Genomic DNA, 25636 nt, shown 5'->3' on the forward strand with positions numbered 1-25636 from the left:
ATTATAAATCACATTCAAGGGTTTAAGATTGATATCAGCTGTGTTCTGATAAACAACATCCGCATAATCAATTATGGGCAATAATAGTTGAGTAATAATTTTTAATCTGTTTTGTAAAACAATTAATTGAGCAGTATAATGTTCTTAAACTACAATTTATGTTTTTTTCAATAGAATCTATATGTGTTCTAAAGGTAAGTCGGGAGTCGAGCCAAAGGCCTAGATATTTAAACTCCTCAACATTCTTTAGAGGTGTACCATCCATAAATTTAAAATGAAGAGAATTATTTTGCTTATGGAGTGCAGATCTAGTTGCAAAAAACATGCTATAAGACTTGTTTTTATTCAACAGAAGTAAATTAGAAGAAAACCATCAAATTGAAGTGAGGTTTGAATCTTAGATATATCGTAGATGGATGTATACAAAACTGTGTCATCTGCATATACTGTAGATGAATCTGACAGTCTGAGCATAATTGTGGAAGATCATTTATAAAAATGGAAAATAAAAGAGGCCCTAGGGAAGAACCCTGAGGGACACCTGTTTCAATTATTCTAGTCTGGGAGAGAACATTAAAAGACACGCTTTGACATCTGTAATGCAGATATGAATTAAACCAGAGAACAGCTGATTCGGAAAGACCAATAGCATATAGTTTGTCAAGAAGAATATAATGATTGACCATGTCAAATGCCTTAGTGAGGTCAATAAAGATTGCACCAAATTATATGGTTTGTTGAGGAGAAAGGTATTGTTACTTTTGAAAGCAATCAGATATGAAAAAATACCAGACTCAGGATCTCTCCCATATTTGAAAGAGAGAGCAGGAGGAGGTTTCTCTAAGAGTAACCATCAAAAGAGAATAGCTACCGCATAAATACATGATAAAAACAACTCAAACACATAAGCACCTGCATAGAAACGCCCAAGCAACCATCACTAGCATCATGTCATTTCTGCTTTTCTCCCTATTGCTTTGTTGTAAGTCATAAATGATTGCTGATTTTATCTGCTGTAGGGATTGGTCCTTCAAAGGAGTCGTTCACTTGATATTCATAGTGAGGTGGGCAATCAGTCAGGCTCAAACCCAGGTGAAACATCCCCACTGTGACCCCCACATTTGTCAGAACATTTCCCAGCTAGCACACAATGTAGCAGTTGTGTAATTTATTGGTACTTCTTGGTAATTTCAAGACAACGCAACTATGTAACGTAACCACTACATCGCACGCTCATAATTTCATTGCAATCAAATTCCAACTCACAATGTCTTCAGTACAAACTCAAAAAGAATGTTTGAGTTCACTTTGGTAATTGGCAACATAACCTCAACATTGTGTGCCCACAGTTTCATTACCATTATATTACCAACTAACAACATTTGCCAGTAGAGACTCACAGACTCACAGTAGGTTATAAAATAAAGAAAAAATTTAAAGTATACATGCGTTACATACATATTCATAATTCTTTGGTAATTTCATGACTTACTGGCAAAGTAACTGCATCATCACAGGTCCATAATTTAAAATCATCAAAATCCATATTCTTTCATTTGTTCTAATAATCAGAATTATAGTCAATGTTCTGTGAAAGTTCCCTAGTATGTGAGATCATTGAGCTACAGCAATGTTATATGTTGAAAAAAGGTATATGATTTACTTTCTATTTATTTTTTTACAGCGTTGTTGTAGACTTACGACAGGGTGACAAGCTTCCGTCTTGTATGCCCTTGACATATTATAATACCTATTGCAGAGTTGTGATTGATTGTTGACAGATAGATCTGCATTGATCATTTTGAGAGCTTCTCTGCTCAACTTGCATAAGCAATCATTTACTGAGCTCTTGAACGATTGAATCTCCCAACTTATGCCTCTGTTTATTTCTCTAGTATCCTCTCCACAGCATGTATTCATTGCTTTGTTTTCCTAGAGCTGCTCTCAGCTGCGAACTCCATCTTGCAGGCACCTATTGATCTGGATCTTACTATGATTAGAGATCTGGACCAGGCTGCCTACACACTGCTCCAAAACTACCTGTGTGTGGGGGAGCACACAGGAGGTGGCAGACTGCCAGAGAGATACATGAATACTCACAGATTGTGAAAAAGCTTACGTCTGGTTGGCAGTTGTTTGGTGCTGGCTGGATGGTCGGTTAATCTGTCGACCAGTTTCTTTTGGGAGGCGTTGAGCTCTTTGTTAGATCCTCAACACACATATAACTACACAATATAGCTATACACACTAAAAATACACACGCTTCAACTGAAGACTAACAAATGTGAGTGCGGAGGATGCTGCAGGGCAGATATCTATGCAGGATCCAGTTGAGAGTAAAATCCTGGATTTGTTCTGTCTCTTGGCAAAACCCGTGATGCTATTTTCCCCTAGCCGGCTGCACAAATGGACAATGGTGCACACATTAGAGAAGACTTTGCAAATGTTTTTCATGGCATGCACCTTTGTTCTTTTTCTTTTTTCTGTTGGTTTTAAATTTACCCAGAACCAAACAAGCCTAGTAATTATGCTTCAATTAGGCTGGCAGTAAAGCTCACTAATGGGTGCCACAACATGAGCAGAGATTTCATTCTCGGAGGCTCTTTTGCATGTATTTAACAGTCAAAGAGACAGTCAGCAGGAAATTCTTTTTTTTTAATACAGGGTCTCCCATTTCTGTGTAAAAATTGCTCAGAATGTGTCATACATGCAGCGACCGATGACTGTGGCAGAGATGACTGTGGCAGAGATGACAATGGCGAAGCCATTAATAATGGGTTTCTGTGTGCGGTAGTTAACAGCCTTTTAGCTGTTGCTCGATGGACCACGAGTTGGTGAGAACATAATTATACATCAGAATGAGTGGTTTCCTCATGGGTTAAAAAATGTGTTAGGGACTATGAGAGTGAACTATAAATGGTTCTTGTGTTTGGAAACATTCAAATTGTAATGAGAGAACTGTGAGTTATTGCTAATGGATTTTGTGTAAATTCATTTGAAGGGATTCACTTGAAAATCCATGTTAATACAGTCTTTGCATTCACATCTGTTTCATATTTAAATAATGTTAAACATTTTCTGCATTAATTTAGATTTAACTACTTTTTATGAAAAGCTCAAATGGTGTAACCATCAAGTAAACACCTAAATACTTTCCTTTTTAAGTTAAGTGACTTCTCCTTTTTTTTTTTTGTTTTTAGACATTAAGAAATTTACTTAAATACTGCTGTGAAAATTATTTTTATATAATCCTCAATGGGTCATTTTTATTGTCAAAAGACAACGAAATTGATTTAGGCATGTTAGTTAAGCCACATTGACTTTAAATACTTAAAGACAAAACTGCAAAAAAAAAAAATATATATATATATATATATTATAAATATATACATATATTTTTTTTAAATAAAATTTCATATAAAGGACGGTGTATTTTAGTGCTGTGACTGGTCACCAAGTTTCTTCTTCTTATTATTTATTTATTTATAAAATTATTTATTTATTTTTTATAATTTTTATTATTATTATTTATGTATGCATTTCACTAAAATAGTAATGCAGTGTGACAAATTAATAAAAAATAGTTTTCAATATTCAATTGAGTATCGCAATTAATATGAGAATTAAAATGTGCATATACAAGACTAAAACGCATATAAATATATTTTAGAGTATATGTTAAAATCTTTATCAGATTGGAAAATGTTTTCATTGTGTCGTCCGCGTGTACTGAGGAGGTGATGATCACGTGACGCGCGCGTTCTGTACTGTAGCCTCAGCTTGTTTCTTTGAAAGGGTAAATACGCGCCGCGTTCATTCCTCACTTGCATCATCTCTGTCTGAGGGGACAGAGCTCAAAATATTTTCTTTATTTGCACTACTGTTCACCAACAAACATAGGCAACGGTTCTGTTTCGCCCAACAACATTAGAAACGCCAAGCTTGCTTCGAAGACTCCACCTGTCCCAGCATCATCTGAATGAGATTCAGCACAGCTTCTGGTAATTCGTATTACTTTATTATGCTTTATACGTCTTTTATGCATCGATGTGAAAGTTGCATGCTTTATCTTAAATGCCACATTATATTATACGTTATGTGAATTAATTAACTACTGTGCATGTTATCAAGCTGCCCAGTTAGTCTTGTATCCAAAAGCACTTAATAACAATTTAAAATGCTTCCTTAAATTTTCCTTTTCCGAGCTTAATTTTGTCTTTCCTTGTTGAATTTGGACACCCAGTCGGTTGTTGCAGCAAAGCTTCATTGTTCCAAGTGTTTGTATGTGTGAAGAGTCCAGTAGCTTGCCATTAAAAATGAACCATGCTGCTTTTTGTGGACCGAGATGAGAGGAATTTTGAAAGACGTGCTCAGAAAATAACTTAACAAGCTTGCTGTTCTGAGCCTGCCTTTGTGATTCAGTCAAGTCCACCCCTGCTTTATTATAAGGGTTCAAACTGTGATGCTTTCCCAGTGTATTAGAAAGGATTATTACTAATTTTCTTACCTCATGTTGTTTCTTTTTTCTGTGGCCCACAAAATAAAATCTTTTGCAAAATGCCCAAACTGCATTTTTCCATATAATAAAAGTGATTGTTGCTTTCAAGCTCCAAAAAGTACACAAAAAGCTATAAAAGCATCTTTAAAATACCATAGTATGTGCTTAACCAGTGATGCAAAATATAATAAATCACATTTCTCTTGTTTTGAATGAACTTTAAATCCAACAATTAAGAAGTTTTTCAGCCGATAAGAATAAATTTGGACTATTTTTCTGACAGAGCAATGGATGACGACAGAAGGCTTGGAATATAGTGGAATACAGACTACTTTTGTGATGCTTGATAAGAGCAGCTTATGTGTTTAATGTAAGAAAATAAATAATTTGGGGTTTGGAATGAGAGCGATTCAATACTTGGGTGAATTACTTCCCTAAAATATATTTTGTGGTGTAAACCAATTCTGGCTTACAGCATTATTATTTTGCTACCTTGCAACTTTACTTCTATAAGTCACTGCTGTTAACAGCCTTGATACCAGTTCACACAAATCCATTATAAAAGGATTTCTGAGCTTTTCTAAACACTGTCACTAGCCTTTCACTAACCGCCTTTTACATTTGATAATGTGTTAATAAGAAGTGTCTGAATCTTAGTTGAGCCTGTAGTGGGACGTACAAACAGTTTGTCCAGTGGTCTGGTTCTTCCACCCTGTTATCGCCCGTGTTCCACCCTCCCTTCTGTCCCCTCAGTGTCTCTTATCTGCTTCCCCCATTCCTCTTGCTCTCGATCTTACTCCCTCACCTTCACCATCGCTCTCTCTTACTCTCTCTCCCTCCTGTTCCCCCCCTGCTCTGTTTCTTTAACACACTTCGCCCCCTCCGCTTTTTCTGCCTGTGGCTAGCATTTTTCTGTGGTCTGTCTGTTTAAAGAGATGGACAGCTGTCGAGATGCCACGGAGGGCAAGAGTTCCTGCAGCTATTTCCTGCTTGTTGGCTTTTTCCCCATCTCACAAGTCTAATGACCCTGCAGCGCTTTCCACTAGAGAACAATAACACCATTAGATTAGTCAGAGCGAGTGGAGGAGTATTGACTGTTCAGTCTAGCTGCTGGCCAAGGCTAAAAGTTCAGTGCTGTTGTATGTTTTAGGCCTGGCTATAGACGAGGAATAAATGGATTTGAGGGCAAAGATGGATGAGCTGAATGGTAATTGAGCAGAATCTATGAGCAAGGGATAATATGTGTATTTTTAAACTTAGACGGGAAATAGAGTAAACCTGAATGCAGTCTTTTCAAAATCAGCCTCATGCATGTAAAATTGCTGTTATAGAACAAATCAGGTTGATGATTTTAAAAAGATCATGCCATTGTAGAGTCTTTGAGAGAGCATTGGTTGTGAAGTTCAATGTCTGCTATAAGTCACTTAAAAAAGTAATGTAAACAACTTGACAGAAAAGACAATCTGATTTTGAATATTACAATAATTTTGAGGTGTTTCTGAGTTGCGTCATGATGGTCTGTCATGATTGATTAGATTTTGTTCATGTGAGATGAGGATGAAGCTCCAGAGATACTGTCCATATGATTATTATTATTTTTTTTAATCATAGATTTAGTTTTTCCAATTTTAAAAGTGCTGATCAATGGGACACAATGAACTCTAAACACACAAGGCACTGTAAAATAAACAAAAATAAATTATGAGGACATGATTAAAATATTCCAAAATTGATTTTTATATACCGAAAAGGTCGAACTCTATTAGTTTTGAAACATAAAACACACTCTAATATCTAGCACTGAGTTGCAATGGATTACATATGCTAGCCCCAAAAAAAAACTCTAATAGTTTGGGACAAGGACATGTTTTTGTGTTGAGAGCTTTAGGCAGCAAGTATTTTCAGCAAGGGCAAACAAGGCCAAGGATGTGGAGTGTACACTGCGTGGAGAGAGTGATTGGAAGTGTGAGAGTGAATGTTTCCTGCAGGCCTAGGATACAACAGCGAAACCTTTTGTGATCAGAACCACTTTTAGGACTGAGACGTTACTTACAATTCTGTGTTGTTGCAAAATCGCACCTGCTGTACTTCTTATAGCACTATCTTTGCAAAAACTGTACTGCATTCTTTTGTACAGTCAGTGATAGAACAATTGCTTTTATCTGGGGCAGCTGTGTCAGACCTTTTGTACTCCACTTTTTTAGAATGCTTTTCAGCAGGGATTGCTTTGAATTCATTCTTTTTTTAGTGCTTTGGGATTCTTAGTGCCTTTGGTTTTAAATCAAATGAGTTTAAAGCTTGAGTCAGTGGGTCATGTTGTGATTAGTTTACCTTCAGGATGTTGCTAGTTTCATACAAAATCATAATAAATCTATTTTTCAGACTGATAAATTTATCTCCTCCAAAAGATTGAATTGCTTTATTCCTTTTCTTTCTAATAGAAGTAGTTTAGATTTGAGATTGAAGCCCTAGCATCTGTTTGAATTTGTCGATTTGATTATATAATGATGTTGTGTTGTTAAGAGTGAATTTGATCATAAGTGAATGCAAACTGGAGATCCTAAAAAGTAAGATGATCCCATATCTTAGTAATTTGTGTCTTTGGTTCATGTATTGAATTGTCTAGAATCTTTAGTAATTTCTGAGTGATGCCTCGATCCAAAGATTTCTAAGTTAAAATCAATGCGTATTACTAGCACTAAACTACTGACATAAAGCATACTGGAGCTTGTAGCCTTTAGGTGACACAATATGGTTTTTGAAGATGAGACGTGTGACCCATGCTGTTGACGTGAGCTGATGATGGACTCTCTGTCGACCTCCAAGAAATAAGAGGATGTGGGCGGTAAAAATGATAGATTGGATAAAGCAGAGGTTATAAAAACTGTTCATATCACTTGTGCAGACAGATAGTTGGATAACACCATTGTAACTCAAGGTAACACACGAAGGATGGGTTTCTTGTCAGTGTCCATTAAAGATAATGTGCTTTTGCCAGATTCCCAGTATCAGATGTCTTTGCAGCATACAGCTAGTAATCTACAGTAAATGCCATCACTGTCATCCAAGATGTTATCTGAAATCCAATTGGTTTCACATACATAATTATGAATGTTAATGTAAACAATATACAGTATAAATATTCAATCAGGCCACTTTTTCCCATTTCTTTCATCTGCAGACAAATATTTCACGTATATCCCTGCTTTAAAAATGTCACTGATCTCTGTGTGTGTGTGAGAGAGAAAGACTTTAGAAGGAGGGAGTTGAATATGTAATTGTCACTGGGACTAATCAACTGAGATATTACATGGTTATTTCTTTCCTCTCTATCTCTCTCTCTCTCTCTCTCTCTCTCTCTCTCTCTCTCTCTCTCATGTTCTCCACTGTCGCTCCTCTGGGGAAAAAGAGACTGGCTCGGTAAAACAGTCTATTAGTCATAGTACTGGGGTCAGTGGGGACACCCCAAGCACAATATGAGTAATGATTTGTCAGTGTGAAAGATTTAAACAGAGGTCTTTGGGGGGGCACACCGGGCCCCTGCAGACTCCCCAGAGTAGGAGACCAGGGGTCGGGCCAAAGACCCATGTCACACTGTATGTGTTGCTTTCGATTTAGAATTCTGTCTCTTAGGTTTTGTGCTTCTTTGTCTTCATTTCTCACTCTCTCTGTGTAGTTTGTACTCTTATCTCACTTGTTTAGAAATAAAATGGGTTGCAAATGCTGTTTCCTATTGAAAAACTTGAAGCCGTTATGAGGATAAGTGTCCAGTATTCTGATCCCTGCCCTGTGTGCTGCTGCTTCTGTCACTGTTTTCTTCCCTCCCAACATGTGCAGAAGATCAGCAGCAGCTGTGTCTGTGGACGACTCCACCCCATGTGGCTACTGTTTGTGGAAATATTTTGAAGACAACAGATGCTTTGCATGTGGGGTGTTTTGCATTAGCATTAGATCTTGTAGAGAGAGAAAGCTGCAATCTTTTGATTTAAAAACAATAAGTAGAATTTTAAACCTTACAAATTTCACTTTTTTTTTATTATTATGTGCGTTGTTGTGTCAGTGCATCTAGAAGTATGAAATGGAATTGCATACTGTAAATGCTTTGGTCTTTAGAAAAATTGCATGTCTAACACTGTTGATGACACAAACATTGTTTTTTTTTTTGTTGTGTCTACAGAAACTATTTGTGTTTGGCTGTGATTTGTCTTTCCATTCATTTTAACAGTTTAACTGCAAACTTAAGTGCTGGAATGTGTGTGTGGGCTTGGCTGTGCTTATTTTACTGTCCGTTGGTCCAGAGCTAAAGCAAATGCAAGCAAATGAGTTACCAGAATCATTGGTTGTTGGGTATGATTAAATTTTTCATTTTTTCTTGTTCTTTGATTGAAACTAAAGCTTGCAGACAGTTTAAAGCAATTCGCATGGAAAAACATAATGCTTGATGTATTCGTTCTCATGTGGACACTTGTAAACCAAAAGAAAACCTTTTAACCAAATCACATTTTTTGTTGTAGAATTGAAAGGGCTAGTTTGAAGGAGCACCTGCCTCTGAAAGAGTGATTTTTGCGAGAGCATTGCTCTGAAGGATGTTCCTGGTCGGCCTTGTTCTATAATTGCTTTTCTCATGTAATTCTGGATGGCTATGGTTTTTTTTTCTTTCTTTCTTTAATTTTACATTAATTTTATTACATGAATACATTTTTTCATTACTCTGAAAATAAGCAGCACAAGCCAATATTTTAAACTACTAACTGTAAAGGAAATGGTTGAAGGTTGCCTGTGTGTTTAGCCCAATCTTCTGCTAAAGTTGGATATACAGCCTTGACATCTGCCATCTTAAGTGAGTTGGAAACCGTTATACTACTCTATACCAACGAAATTTTTGCCTTTTATGATTTGCCTTTCATGTTATATGTATTCTAAAGTAAGTTTGGAATATTCATATGGCATAACATACTTCATTTCTACTATTTCTGCAATATGCAATATATATTACTATAAAAATATACAAACAGCAATTTTTAACATTCTTTTTAATTATCAGACTCTTGAGAGTAGAAATTGCATAGAAAATAGGCCTAACCATTTTTTCCGGAGATGATATCAGTTCAGCACTCTATAAATTAAATGTCACCGAGTTCACTGCATTGCATCAGTGTAGCTTAAAACATGAAGTATTGCATAATACAATGGTTTACACATCATTTAAAAATATGGTTGACATTACACTGTGCAGTATGCAGTTCCTATTGCCTTCTCACTCCTAAAAATGTAAGGATCCTCTAGCGGGTTTTCTAAGGGTTAAAGGTTCTTCATGGAAAGAGTCTGTTATTTTTAAGAGTGTATGTAGAAAGGAATCATATATTCAGTGCTGCAAAATCGAGGTCTGTTGAGCATCTCTTAGATTGTGAGTCATTGTGCACAGTATTTGTACACTAGGTGTCCATGCTGAAAGGACAAAATAAGCTAAATTTAAACAGTTCTAAATGGCTTTTTGAAAGGCACAATGATGTTTAAAGAGGCAACATTTTAAATGTCAGTGCAGGTCAGGGCATTGACTCATTTAGTAGTTTAGATGCTTTTAATGATGCATACAGCTAATACTATTGCCTTTTCTTAAACGGTTTTCAAATTTTCTAACAAACGTATTGGAAAAAGTCACTTTTGCAGTCTAATAGGATCAGCTATTAGTCAGTCAATTTGTTTGATGGCAGTACTTTCCGTGCTAGTTCTCAAAACTTAAATCTTCCATGAACTATAAGTCAATAAAAATATAGCCTATTCAACGGAATCAAAATATGATTTGCAAGGCCACCTTTTGTAATGTCTGTTCATTAATTTTTAAACATTTTTTTATTAAATGTCCTGAATATTATATATGCAGTCTTGCATGGCTGTTTAAATCACTTTGCAGTATCTGTCCTTGCTGTATGTGTGTGTGTGTTGGTGTGTGCAGTCAGTGGTCTAGACAGTCCTGCTAAATATGCTTCAGGCGTGCTGAGACATGCTGTGGGCATGAGGTAAGATGGCTAGGGCGGGCGAGAGATGTGCTCACCCGGACACACAGACACATACAGGCCTTTAGGATCATCATGAGTCATGGTCAAGACTAACGTGTCGTCAACATGTCAATCACACAACTTTCATCTTCAGCTCACCTTTAAAAATGCCAGTGTGCCAGTTCAGCATACAAACCCAACGATCTTTGGACTGTCAGATTGGCATTGCGATCATTACTACTTCTTCATTTGAAACTGCTGTATTTTTCATTTGAACTGATGCATACATGTAGTGTGCTTGGTGTATAGCCACTACATCTAAGCATTTCTATGCAAGACTGGATGGAATTTCTAAATCACTATGATTCAATAAGCATTTGATTGCAGGAGTGCTCTGAATTGTCAAGAGGTATTAGATTAGCAAACCACACTCCATCAGACGCCTCCTGGAACACTTCAGCTAACGGTTGCTGTTTTAACACAGCTTTTCTAAATCACTTCTCTTTTTTCAATGTCTGTTTTGCATTATTCATTTTTGGTGTTGTATTAGAGATGGGAGATTTCCAAATTTAACTTCAACAATCTCAATTAGATTAACTTCATTGTACCCAAGGCAGCATTTTTGAACTTTGTTTTAGATTTTTGTGACCAGAATTCAGACATCATTTCTTAAAGGGACTGTTCACCCAAAAAAGACATTTTGTCGTCTATGCACCATCTTTTATTTCTAAAATATGTTTGATATTTCCCAGATATTGTGTGTCCGTGTGTGTGTTTTCTATCTATCTATCTATCTATCTATCTATCTATCTATCTATCTATCTATCTATCTATCTATCTATCTATCTATCTATCTATCTTTTTTTTGTCTGATGCTTTTTGTGTGAGGAAGAGAAAAAAAAGAGTACTTGTTGACATACACAAGTTGAAATGAAAATGCTAGGACTGCATGATTTGGGTAAAAAATGTATCATTGTTTTTTTTCTGATAAAAATTGTGATTCTAATAAAAAATGCTTAAATCTTCAGGTTAGCGGTGTTTGTTTGTAGGGCTGCACAATTTGGCCAAATATTTGCTCATGTATCAATAATAATAATAATAATTTATTATTATTATTATTATTATAAAAATATTAAAATATGACGATCAGAATGATTATTACTGTAATATTTTGCTGTAAAAAATAGAATAATATTTTATTTTACTGTGTAACTGTAATATTACAAAACGTCTCAGGTTACGACTGTAACCTATGTTCCCTGAGAACAGGGAACGAGACACTACGTCAGAATGACGCTTTGGGGAACGCCTCAGGCGTGACAGGTGTCTGAAATCACTATCAAATCACGGCAATCATAATGACCGGCGACAGCCCGTGAATCATTAACGTGAATGATTAACGTGCGACCTGCAAGTATAAAAGGGAGCCTTGCAAACATGACAAACATCCTATCGTCTGAAGGGACTGTTGCAGGCAGGCCCCGAGGCATGGCAGGAAGACGTAGTGTCTCGTTCCCTGTTCTCAGGGAACATAGGTTACAGTCGTAACCTGAGACGTTCCCTTTCGAAAGGGAACTCTACACTACGTCAGAATGACGCTTTGGGGAACGATATACCAACGCCACCATGCTAAGGGGAGTGCCTGCCAAGCGGCAGTGACAACTGACAGAACTAGCAAATTCAAATGAAACGCTAGAACCACTCACCCTCAGGTCACACTGGGCTGTCAGTGACAGCACTCCCTACGGTCATAGCCCAAGCTATATGATACCACAGAAAAACCTCCATAAACATAGTTTTAGTGAAAGGTCTACCTGGGCCTGCTCAAGGGCCTAGGACCACACTTCAACTTCTTAGAAGGGGTCCCTTCTAGGGAATGTGGCTAGGGAACCTGAGGGAACCCCAGCCAGTCACTATTCAGGGGAACGTGCCACCTGAAATGCCACCAGGCAGGCCTGACCTGGTGTCACCATACAAGACACTATAGTCTGGCCACTTCCTGTCTGTCCGAAGACAGAGCCTCTGGACACTTGCCTTTAGGAAGGCATCCAACCCGAGGGACTGCGAAGCAGGCAGTGAACCACTCGGACCGGATCTCAGAGACGGGATATCCTGGAGAGTATGACTCAGCATAGTGCATTACAACCCTTGCCAGCGAGGGGAGTTTCTCTACTCGATCCACGGATCAACCCAGTGTTTGTGTTTCAAAACACTAAGGAGGCCTGTGAGGGCCTAAGGACTGATCTAACTGGGAGGCCTCATTAGAGGCCTACGACCGACTGATCAGACTCAGGAGACCACATACTCATACTGACCCTCAGTGAGGGGAGCATTAGATCTACCTGGTAGGCAACCAGGCTGTAGCAAGATAAAGAGGTTCCAGGAGGGAACCCGTAGCAGAGAATAAAAACTTGAGTCGAGCCAGGGCGCAAGCTCACCTTTGGTAGCTGCCTGATAAGGTCTGCTAAACTGAAAGTAAGCGGCCACTAGCTTACAAAACCCAGCACCACTGTGAAACTACTCAGGGAGACCTGGAGAGGCCTACTACCTGACAACCACAGTATGTGGGAGCTCACCATCAGAGAGGCCTCGTGCAGCCTACTATCTGATAACCATAAAACGTGAGAGCTCACTTTCAGAGAGGCCTGGAGAGGCCTACTACCTGAAAAACCATGCTCAGTGGAACACACAGTAAGTGGGAGCTAACCTTCCAAGGAGGCCTGGAGAGGCCTACTACATGATAACCACAGTATGTGGGAGCTCAACTTCAGGGAGGCCTAGTGAGGCCTACTACCTGATAACCACAGCGCATGGGAGTTCACTTACAGAGAGGCCTGGAGAGGCCTACTACATGACAACCACAAAACCTGGGAGCTCAACTTAAGGGAGGCCTAGTGAAGCCTACCACAGTACATAGGAGTTTGCTTACAGAGAGGCCTAGAGAGGCCTACTACCCATTACCAGAAAACCCACATTAAGTGGAAACTCAAAGTATGTTGGAACTCAACTCCAGGGAGGCCTGGTGAGGCCTACTACCAGAGAACCATGACATGAAGGAGCTTACTTTCAGGGAGGCCTGGAGAGGCCTACTACCTGAAAACCACAGCTGACAGTGGGCCAGACTGGCATTCCAGTTGACTGTCTATGGGGCTTTGCCTTCAGGGAGGCCTTATGAGGCCTACTACCTGATAGTTCAACCTCAGGGCCACTTAGTACCACAGTATGAGGGATTCAGCCCTCAGGGAGGCCTAGTAAAGCCTACTACCTGATCTCCACAAAAAATGTGGGAGCCCATCTTCAGGGAGGCCTGAAGAGGCCTACTTCCTGAAACGGTCTAATCAGCTGGATGTGTACTGCTGCTGGGGACTCGCCTAACAGGGAGGCCCGGTCGAGCCTACTAGCTGATAGCGAGTCTTTCTGCTACTTTAATGAACACTGCTGGAACCATACTAATAAAAAAACTTTCCTAAAGTTTTGACCTAGTGTATGCTCCACAATGTTGTGACCCACCTCCGAGGAGGCCTGTTAAGACCTACTACTCGGTAGTGAGTCTTCTGCCCAAACTACCAGGGCCAACCACCAAAGGTGAGCTGGCCTAGGAGCCCTATCTTAGGGGTTACCCAGTCAAGGAGGCCTGCTGGGGCCTACTACCTAACTGTGCAGCCTTCAAGGCAGAAAAACTGTTACTACAGCGCTTACAGCATCCTGGTACCTAATCACATTGCCAAAGGCAGTGTACTCAGCAAAAAGCAATACCCTCATAGCAGGGGAGTACAACATACGCCACTCTGCCTAGTGGAGGCCCCATTTTAAGGGCCTACCTACTAAATGCAAGGGCATCAGCTCATGGCAATGCTCTGGCTTCAAAGGAGCGGAGTTCAAATACCGGAATGAAATGTAGTTAGAACTCCCTGCTCAACCGGAGCCATCATGGTGTGAGGTAGATAATACAGAGCTGAGAATGGATTACTCAAAACTACCCTGCGTTAGCGGGGGAGTAACACCATATGCCCCTGAAATGTTAGACAGGGAGCGGGCCTGCAAGTGGCTCCAAAGGGTGACAGGGATTTGTCCTGTGCCCAGCCTGGGGGAGCGGAGCTTGCTTGCAAGCCAACCAACTTTCACCCATCGTCCGAGCGGTTCAGCTCAACGGGCTGAGTGGAGCCAGCTCTAGAGGCCTAAAAACAAGTAGCTCTGTTCGGCAGGGTCTGGCAAACTATCACATCGCAGAGCGAAAGACAGCCTGACCCGCCTGAAGGATCATACCTCAACTACCACCCTGCATTACTCTATCACCCCCGAATGCAGTGAAAGGGGCGGGCTTTGGCCAACAACTCCCATTTAAGGGAGGAGGCTGAAATCTCGGGGAGGAAGCCTACACATAATAAAATGCGGCAGCTATACTTAGCAATACGCCTCCAACATCCCAAACATAGCCTAGGCCAGCTACAGAGGCGGCCCGGGTTAGGGCCGACCTACAAGCATAGATCTACCTGAGGGCTCGGAGGAGCCACAGCCTACTTGATTGAGAGGCTGTGAAACACTCAACCTACTGCCAGGGGAGCGAAGTACTCAGGATACCAATGTCACAAACCGAAAGGTAGGACATAAGATCTATCTGAAGCGCCAGCGTCAGTCTAAACCTAAAGTAAAAAAGTTTTTTTTTTTTTTTTTAAAAACCAACCAGTTCACCTGCGGCGTGCAGAGTGAAGACTCGCCAGAGAGTTCTCTATGAACCTGGGGGCCATCACTTTACATGCCTGAAAGAGGCGCTCTCACCAACCAAGCCGAGGCGGGCCATCAGAACCTTGTTCTCATCCTAGACCCAGCCCCAGGCCTGGTGTAAGAAACGCCTGGGGAGTCGGGAAAAAGAGGAGAGGGCTAGGATAGTAACAGCCCTCCAGGAGATGATCCATCACTAACGCTGTGATCGTTTGTACTGGATCACCTCCCTCAGATCCTTCTTTTTCCTGCGGGAGTCACGCCTCCTCTGTGACCTGCTCCTACATGGAGGGGGTGCACGAGAGGCGACACTAGCTCTCTGGCCCTGTCTACGGCCCTCAGGTCGTGAAGGGCCAGGCTCTCCCGCCTGTCTGAAGACGAAAAGATGTTTGTCATGTTTGCAAGGCTCCCTTTTATACTTGCAGGTCGCACGTTAATCATTCACGTTAATGATTCACAGGCTGTCGCCGGTCATTATGATTGCCGTGATTTGATAGTGATTTCAGACACCTGTCACGCCTGAGGCGTTCCCCAAAGCGTCATTCTGACGTAGTGTAGAGTTCCCTTTTTTTCCCAAGCTTTTATTTTTTTGGTTTAGGAAGATGGTTAGCACATATTTTGTTTCCATATCGATGCTTGTTGCGTTCCCAAATTCCCATGTTGGACTTTTGGTTTGACTTTGATTAATCATTCTGCACTAGAAAATATAACCATACGTGTCTGTATGACATAATATACATTTTTGTGTGAGCTGTTCCTTTAATCCCTTTAAAAGAAATCTGTAAATCATGTTTTAGTACGTACATGAATCCTAATCCTAAATACACTCTGACATTTGACAGAGTGATGTAGACTACAAGAAGGCTTAGCCATGAGTGCCTGTGTGAGCACACAGTCCTGTTCCATTGAGTTAGTTCTGATTAGATCATTAATTCTGATCTAGTTGATATGAGGAAGGCTGGCTGCCTGTCCTCTGCTTCCACCCCCACAGTTCCCTCCGAGCACAGCCTCGGTTTGAAAGACTTGTCACTGACAGATCCTTGATCGCCTCTCACCGTCTGATGGAATGATAGATGATGAAAGGACAGGGCTAAACGAACAAGAAGAGATTAGATTCTCTTATCATGTCTACTTTCCCTGACAGAGAGCTTAAGACCGGATGGATGCATGGATGCATGGTGAAGGTTTCAGAGGAGGGCGAGCGGATGGAAAAGATGCTCTGGGAAAAGATGAAGAATTCATGTCAACCTCGGGTGTTTTTGTGAGGACGGGTTTGGTTACGTAATCTCAAAGAGATCTCAAACAGTCTCTTGGAAAGGGTGCATATGTGGTGTCTACTCCCACGCAGGGTTTTGAAAAGTGTATTTTTGAATTTCAACTAGATTTGGCAGAAATGTGAGTGGTGCTTGTGTGTCGCTGTATTGTGATTGGTTATCTGGTTGCAAAGATGTTCTGATCGTGTTTTAACACAATTCCAGGTGAATGTTTACTGGCAAGTTAAAAGAGTGCCCTTTAAAAGAGACCTATTATGCCCCTTTTTACAATATGTAGAAAATACACACACACAAAAAAAAAAATTCTTCAGAAAAAATCAGAAGTCGCTTGGGGTATATTTATAGCAATAGCCAAAAATACATTGCATGGGTTAAAATTATAGAATTTTTTTTTATGCCAAAAAACATTACGATATTAAGTAAAGATCATTCTCTGTGAAGATATTTTGTTAATTTCCTACTGTAAATATATTAAAACTTTATTTTTGATTGGTAATATGCATTGCTAAGAACTTCATTTGGGCAAATTAAAAGGCAATTATCTCAATATTTTTAGTTTTTGCACCCTCAGATTCCAGATTTTTAAATAGTTGTATCTCGGCCAAACATTGTCCTATCCTAACAAACCATACATCAGTGAAACGCTTATATATTCAGCTTGTTTCAACAATGTTTCCGTGAAGTTTCAGCACTTTTTTTGTTTTACTTTGGATCAAATAAATGCAGGCTTGGTGGGCAGAAGATAATTCTTAATAAAAACAAACAAACAAACAAAAAACATTAAAATCTTACTGTTCAAAAACTTTGACTGGTAGTGCAGACTTATTATTATAGATTGAAACAAATGTGCTTTAGCCAGTATAAAGAGTATCAAAAGTGCTCAGAGTTGCTGCAGAAAAAAAAAGATCAACAAGAAAAGCATGTTGCTGGAGACCGGCTTATTGAACATGCAAACTGATTGTCTGCCAGCAGGAGGCGCTGTATGAGCAGTAGAACTAGCGGGTTTCTACAGTAACGGCTATAATCAAATCAAAATATTTGATTAATTTTAATAAAAGTTAGTAAATATCATCCATAACTAGTTATCAGTTTGCACTTATCTTAATCAATAAAGACGGGCGTACATGGTGCGATTTTTGTTGTCGTACGAGTTCGCATGCGTTTTTTTTTTTCTCAATCATGTGGAAATCCGTGTATGCTCGTATGGTCGCGGCTCGTATCATGTGCGAATTACGAGCTGAGCAGTGTGCCTTGCGAGCACTTCCCGACCTCCCGATCATTTTTAAACATGCCTAAAAAGTTTGTGAGCTATCGGTTTTAATTCGTGACGTGTGTGGTTGAACGATCCGATTTGTTGATCTATCTGAAGTTGACCAATCACGAACTAGGAAAACCACAAAAGAAGAAAGACGAAGACGGAAGCGCCACGGCAAATGTGGACTATTGACCAATGAGGATAAACTCACTGAACTCTTAACAGGAACAATGAGCGCTGTATGAGGTTTCTAGCAGTGTGTACCATGCATTTAAATTCACTCACTCACTCACTCACTCATTCACACACACACACACGCACATACGCACGCATATGTAGTTTATGGGGACTCTCCATAGACGTAATGGTTTTCTATACTGTACAAACTGTATATTCTATCCCCATACACTACTTCTATCCATCACGGAAAAAATGCATGTTTAAAATTTAAATTAAACATCGTTTAGTATTTTTTTTTTAAGCCATTTGGTTTAAGAGGGCACAGGAAGTGTCCTCATAAACCATGTTTACATTGTAATACCCATGTCATTATAGATATGTGTCCCCATAAACCATATACAAGAACACACACACTTTGGTGACCAGATGTCCCGGTTTCCTGTTGCTAAAAAAGAACCTGTATGTGTAGGAAACAGTCACGGCTCATATCAATATTTTATATGCAGTTATGAGAGAGGGAGAGCAGTTATATTAGGCGCGTTCGACTTGAAGCAGCGCTGCACAGAATGATCGCTGTATGCCATTAAAGTACCGCAAGAGCGATAAAAGAGCACATAGATTCAATGCATTCAAATCGCTCATGGTACTTTGATGTCATACAAGTGATCATTCTGTGCAGTGCTGCTTCAAGCCGAACGCGCCTATCAACTTTGTGCGATTGCTTTGGAAATTGTCAGGTCATTAAATCGTGACGTATATCGCCTCATCCATAAGATTTTCAGATAAACTCACTCGTGACCTATGCGTGGACATACTATCTTCCGACCATCCGAATTCGCACCGTGTACGCCCGCCTTAAAATGGAAACTATCGCAGATTAGTGTAAAATGGCAGTGATTTAGGAACAATAACTTTGACTGATTAATTGATTATCATTCTGGTCCCTATGAATCAGGTCCATTCTGTTTTATTTACAATAAAGTTGATTGCTTAGAAAAATTATAACACAGTTCTACACAGCAAATTGCACAATTTGAGGCAATATTCATGTCCGTACATTACAGTTCACCGTTTGGGGTTAGTAAAAAATATATATATACATATATACAATTTTTTTTTTTTTTAGAAATTACAATTAAACTTTTTATAATATTACAAAAATATTAATCAGCACAATAGTTTTTAAACATTTACTAAAAAAAAATCTGCATATTAGAATGCTTTCTGAAAGATCATGCAATATGGAAGACTGGATTGATGATGTTGAAAATTCTGATTTCCATCACAGGAAAAAATTACATTAAAAAAAAGAAATCTAATAGAAAACAGTTATTTTAATTTGTAAAAATATTTAGCAATTTTACTATTTTATGATCAAACAAATGTAGCCTTGGTGAGCTTAAAAGATTTCTTTAAAAAAATAAAATAAAAATTTTACTGACCTCAGTGTTTCAAATGTTAATGTATAATATGTATATGTATCAGGCCTGGGAGCACCATAGATTAACCTTTGCATTAACTGTGAGCCGTATAGGTCAAAATCTCTATGGGGCTTGGGGAGAACACACACAAATACCATCCGTACACACACAGACACTCATTTATACCCTCACAAACAGACAAACACTCGCACGCAAGTGCATCTGGTAAAGTGAAATGTCAAGGAGATAAGTGAAATTGTTTAGTTGTTCCCCAGAGAGTAGAAACCGAAGCAGAGCAATTATCTTAATTGTATTCCAGTGGTGTTAATACCCATCATGCTTTGTCGCTGAATACCTGTTCTGTTATTCTCAGTCTCTCAGTGTTTCCTTCTATGTGGTAATCTGTTTATTTGCCAATCTGTCATTTGTAATTTCCCTACCATTACTTGGCTTTTGCACTTGATTTATTCCTCTCGTGTCTTTCAGAGACTCTTTCTTTAGACCAAAGAAGTATTTTTTTAAAGTCTGTGTAGTTAGACTTTTGACCATCATTATGTCTAGTTAACGTTTCCAGCTTGTTGGCCCACTTTAAGCAGCTTAAACGGTGACCAACCACAGTTCAGTTTGTGAGCATCCTTGTCAAATTTGTGTACATATGAAAGTGTTTTTGTGCCATTTAAGAGCAGAATAGATGATACCCCAAAAGTAGGTTGTAATTTAGTTGATTTGGTTCCTTTCTATACATCCAAAAATAATGACGATTATGTCACAGACTGAAACCATATATATAGAAGTTGTTTTTCTGTGGGTTTTACATTTTCAGTCTGTGGTTTCTGCTGTCAGTCGTCCCTGCTGTACCTTTAGGAGAATTATTTGGAGGCATAGGGAGCACAACATGATGAATTCATTAAACATTGACATTAGTCTTAGGTTGCTGCTGAGTTATGTGAATAATTTATTTGCTGTAAGCTCTCCTCTGTGTTATTGTGTTGACTTAATTGCCATTCAGCCACAAATACAATATTCCTGATTGGTTTAATTCTGGCATTATATTAGAATTGTCCACAGGTTGCTGTTCTTCTGATCCCAACAAAAGCACATGATGTAATAAAACAAAAGGATGTTTGCTGCTCAGCTTGGTGTTATAGTGAGAACAAATGAACTTGTTTCACTTGCCGGGCTTATTCCTCAAGCCCTTTTCTCTGATGGCACGACCCCAATTAGCTTCCAGACGGTTCAGACGGCTTCTCAATGTTAAACATGAATTGCAGCAGATGCTGTTCTAGTTGTCACGTTGAGATGGAGCGCGAATGCACCAAACAAACATGTTTAGAATCAGGAAAATGCCAACAGTGATGAGAAACACTGCAGACTAACTGCAAATAGAAAGGAAAGATATTTAACATCTCAATTGTTCCTACTAGAGAAAATGGGGTGCAAATGAGGTGCTTGAGAAAGTTGCATGCTGCCAGAGGAAAAAAGACTAGAAAATGTCTCTTGGAAAGTTTCAAAGATCAGAGATTTTGATTTGCAGTCCAACATTTCGCTTTTCTTTCATTTGTTTTTTTCCTAAGGGATTTGTGGGATGAAAATACAAGTAGCCTATAATTTATATTTAAAGTGTGAGCATGGGGTAGTTGATCCAAAAAAAATAAAAAAATGTTTTTATCATTTGCTTGTCTTAATGCTCTTCTTAAAGGAATAGTTAACCCAAAATGAAAATTAGCAGGAAATTTACTCACCCTCAGGCCATCCTAGATGTAAACGAGTTTGTTTCTTCATCGGATTTGGAGAAATTTAGCATTAAATCTCTTGCTCATCAATGGATCCTCTGCAATGAATGGGTGCCGTCGGAATGAGAGTTCAAACAGCTGATAAAAACATCACAAATCCAACAAATATTCCACAGGACTCCAGTTTATCAATAAACATCCTGTGAAGCAAAAAGGAGCATGTTTGTAATAAATCCATCATTAAGACGATTTTAACTTCAAAATGATTCGTTCTCTCTGTGATGCATTTGAAGTGTTTAACAGCTCACAGTGAATAACACTACTTTCATTTTGGTCTGTTTGTGGCACAAAGGTATTGTCTGGCTTCAATAGACTTGGGAAATACTATACCGGTCTGATGGACCATTTTTATGGTGCTTTTGTGACATTCTCCATTCATTGTAAGTGCATGGAAAAGTGCTGTCACGATCAAAGTTCTCTACAGAATCTTTCCTTTTATGTTCCACAGAAGCAAGTAAGTCAAACAGGTTCGGCATGATGTGACGGTGAGCAAATGATGACAGAATATTTATTTTTGGATTAAGTCAGCTTAGATATAAAAGTACACAATAAAATCCTCTTCTGGTGAAGTTGACTAGCTAAAACATCGGGCTGAACCAGGAGCAGTTTGTAACCTAATATGATTGTAAATGCATGCAGTCTTTGGAGACAAAGTTCAATTCGAGACTTGAAAGTACACTAAAAGAAACTAGAGGAGACCACAAGTCTTTGAGCTTTCCGAATCTGTCTGCTCTCTCTAAAACACTGTCTATGCAGGGCTTTCATTACAGGAAGACACACACACATACACCTACATCCAGGAAGTGGTGTGATTGAATCATTGATCAATTTAATGGAGGCTCTGGACAACCGAAAGTGTCTTACTGCAGTCTTTCTCTCGTGTAGCATAGTGAGAATTGAGTAGTCAAATAGAGACCTATTTGTGAAGGATGTACATATAGCACTGTTTTAAAAATTGATAAGAAATATTCCTTGAGCAGCAAACTAGCATATTAGAATGATTTCTGAAGGACCGTGTGGCACTGAAGGTTGAAGTAAAGATATTCAGCTTTAGAAATTCAGCTTTGCATCACCAAAATGGGTCTGTGTATCTTTTGGTCATTTGACTTTTTTTATTTAATATTGTAGAAAATGAGAAAACGGTTCCTTATGCTTTTTTTTCTGTTTTTTACAAAAAACGAAAAACAAGAATTCTGCTTAATTTTTTGTCTTTTTGTTCGGGGTAGAAAAATGAATAAATGGCTTGAATATTTGATTTCTACACGTGTGCGGGAGTTAAACGCCCCTTTCTGGTGATTGGTCAGCCAAAGATCAAACCGTGCTGTCATCGGTTCTTCTGAAGTTCTGCACGGCAGAATACTAGTCCTCTGCTGCTGCAGTTGTATCTTTTTTTCATCAAACAACCAGACTTTTTCTATTTTGTTTGTACGCCCCTAGGGCTAGGCTTATTTATTTTAGCTTCTACATGTCCACACTTGTTTTAAAGCACTGAGGTCATCCAATCAGGTGCTTGATGTTTCGAGAGCGAGGTTAAAAAGTAAAGGTGACGAGCTTTTTCAGTGGTGAACTGAACTTTAATGTTTAGTGTTCTTTAAGTAATAAATGCAAAGCAAAGTTACAATGGTATCCCACCATTTTTCTGTTTAAAATTATCTGATCCAAAACAGTTTCACCACTAGAGACCGTATGAATGGAAGCCTGTTTTCACCACTGAATAATAAAAAAGGTAACTTTTTCTTTCATATTTCTGACTTTTTCCTCGCAATAGTTTACATCTCACAATTCAGAATTTTGTAATAATTCTGACTGTTTCCTTTTCCTTTTTTGAGTTGACATCTCACAATTAGCCTTTCGCCGGCCCCTCCCCCAAAACGGCCATTGTCCAATCACACATCATAGCAACTGTTACTATGTGAGGCAGACAAAATTTCTGACTCCATGCAAGATGGTGAAGCGGTGCGCCCACAGCGTTTGTAAATCGGACACTAGAATAGAGCTGTAATCGGGCCTTAAAAGTTACGCCCGACAGGACCCGAGCCCGACAGATTTCGGCCCGAGTCAGACAAGTACATTTTGATTGACAGCTTTTTAAAAGCGCGAACCCGTTTACAGCCCGACATTATTCAAATGTACGCACGCACACAGCTCTTTTGCCTTTTGTCAAGAATGAGTCATTTATACATGTTTTAACATAATTTATACATGACTAACGTAATAGGCCACTTGGAAGTTTGAACAAAGAAATAAAATAAGTCCTCTGTGACATCGTAACATCTCAGAACTCTAAATAGCCCTAGGTATAGACTCATTTACCCTATAAATAGGCCAACGCACCAATAAAAACGAGTCTTTCTTAAAATTTTTCATTAAGATAAATTCCAAATTAAGATTGGTATTTGGCAATAACGAAATTAAGATAAAGAGTCTGCCTTATTTGCTTCACCATTGCAGCTGAAATTTAATAAAAGAATAATGCCAACATTAGCCTATATAAGCTAGCCTAAATGTCTACATTATGCATTTAAGACTCAATTAGTATTTAGTTATCATTTTTAAAACCTTTACTCACCAAGATAATAATAAAAATAGCTACTCGCAATAGACAATAATAGACCATAACATATGAAAGAGAACTTTCCCGGCAGTGCAAGAGCATGACTGGTACACAAGGCTGTGCTGGTTGCATTTGAGGTACAGGTCATGGTGTTTCTTAGATTTCGCTTTTTTTACCTCCACGGCATACTGTAACCCCTTTTGCCTTGATCTGGAGGATATCGCTGAGGTTATTACTCCAAAAAAGGTCACTGACACGCACGGGTATACCTCTTCCCGTCATGGCAATCTGTCGCGCTTGACCATTTGTTTGTCGGAAGTAGCAACAGTAACTAAGGGGGGCGGGTTCGGCGAAAGGCTAATTCTGAGAAATTAAGTCATAATTGTGAGATAGAGTGTGTGATAGTGATAGTGTGTGAATTTTAGTTTTCAGAATTGTGATATAAACTCACAGTTGCGAGGAAAATAAAACTCAGAATTGCAGGACTTAAAGTTGTTATTCTGAAAAATAAAATCAGAATTCCAAGATGTAAACTTACAATTGTGACTTTTCTTTATATAACGCAATTGTGAGTTAAGTCATAATAGTGAGATATAAACTCGCATCAGTCTTTTTTTTCCCCTCAGAACTGGATTTTATAACTCGCAATTGTGAGTTTATATCACAGAATTCTGAGAAAAAAAGATTGCGAGAAGTTTCTCACAGAATTCTTTTATAATTGAAATTCTGAAAAAAAAAATCTGAAATTTGAGTTTTCCATGCTATTCGGAGAAGTATTTTATATTTTATTCAGTGCTGGAAATGGGCTTCCATATACATGTATAAAATTATTAGATATATATGTATTTGACATCTGAATTAAATTTTTCTTCATCCACCCCCCCACAGAAACACACAGATCATAAGCGAACTTCCACTAGACACTAATTAGACATGCGAACAGTGCTCACACAACAACAGCACCTATTAATAGAGACCGCGGCCCTTCCACAGAAAACCGATTACAGTCATCATTATCTTAATTGCCTTGTGATGATTCAGGAAAAAATGCTGCAAATTCAGTTTATGAATTTATAAATACAACCAATTAGCATTTCAAACCTGTTGTTCGCCGTGATGTTTTAACAGAAGCAGAGGGGAAGTCATTAATTGTAATTTAGCACATTCTCGACATGGAATATTGTTCATTATCCAATTTCACCTTTTTCAACTCATGGGAATGATAATGGCATCCTATTAATGGTCCTCTGGTAATTAAACAAGCTGATATGCAGATTGCTGTCTAATGGAGTTACTGTGGTAACCATTATCAGAATTAACCATCAGTGCATGCATGAATCAATTTCAACATTGATTTGTTTTTCCAAGCAAATATCCGAGTTTAGTCGACTCCGGTGAACCGGTAGGAATATGCAAGTCTGTATTCTCCTATTGCCTCCACAATAGACCAGCCTACTAATTTACCACAGTCCTGCTTAATACATAATTGATATTCATGAGGTCTGTTCACGTTGCTTACCATATTACTGAGGCTGCCAGGAGATAATATTCCCTTCCACTCAGACAAACAGCCTGATGTGCATTTGGGCTAAGACCCATCACAATGTAATTAATCCCTATGGGTCTGAGAATGAGTTTTAACGTTGTCTGATATGCCGTGTAGAGGATACTATTGAGTTGTAGCAAAAAAGAGAGTCATATCTGTAAATTAAAGTCAAAATTCATTAGCATTTAATACATTTTTTGGTTCGCATTGCTTTCATACTGTGAAAATGGATGGTGAGTGTGATGATTAAGCTCCAAAAAGATAACGGCTTAACCTTTTAACTGCCCCACCAAGAAAATTGAAAAATTATTTGTTTGCTTTTCTTGTCTTCTTATGTCGCTAGTTTCCACAAACTAACAGTTCCACAAACAGTTTTTTTTTTTCAGAACATCCC

General features: G+C 38.7%; 1 protein-coding gene across 3 annotated transcripts in view; it reads left to right on the top strand.

Annotated features, from left to right (window-relative positions):
* Positions 1 to 3753: 3753 nt before the first annotated feature.
* The window catches only part of LOC132160849 (rap1 GTPase-activating protein 1-like), an 88834-nt gene continuing 66951 nt past the window's right edge, over positions 3754 to 25636 (top strand). The window contains exon 1 of one of the 3 annotated variants that reach the window (XM_059570558.1): positions 3754 to 4001. The gene's annotated coding sequence lies outside the window, so the exon portion shown is untranslated. The remainder of the gene's footprint in view (positions 4002 to 25636) is intronic. The other 2 variants (XM_059570559.1, XM_059570561.1) reach the window with 2 other exon arrangements.

Source organism: Carassius carassius, chromosome 17, assembly GCF_963082965.1.
Source record: "Carassius carassius chromosome 17, fCarCar2.1, whole genome shotgun sequence".
In the NCBI taxonomy this organism is placed as follows: domain Eukaryota; kingdom Metazoa; phylum Chordata; class Actinopteri; order Cypriniformes; family Cyprinidae; genus Carassius; species Carassius carassius.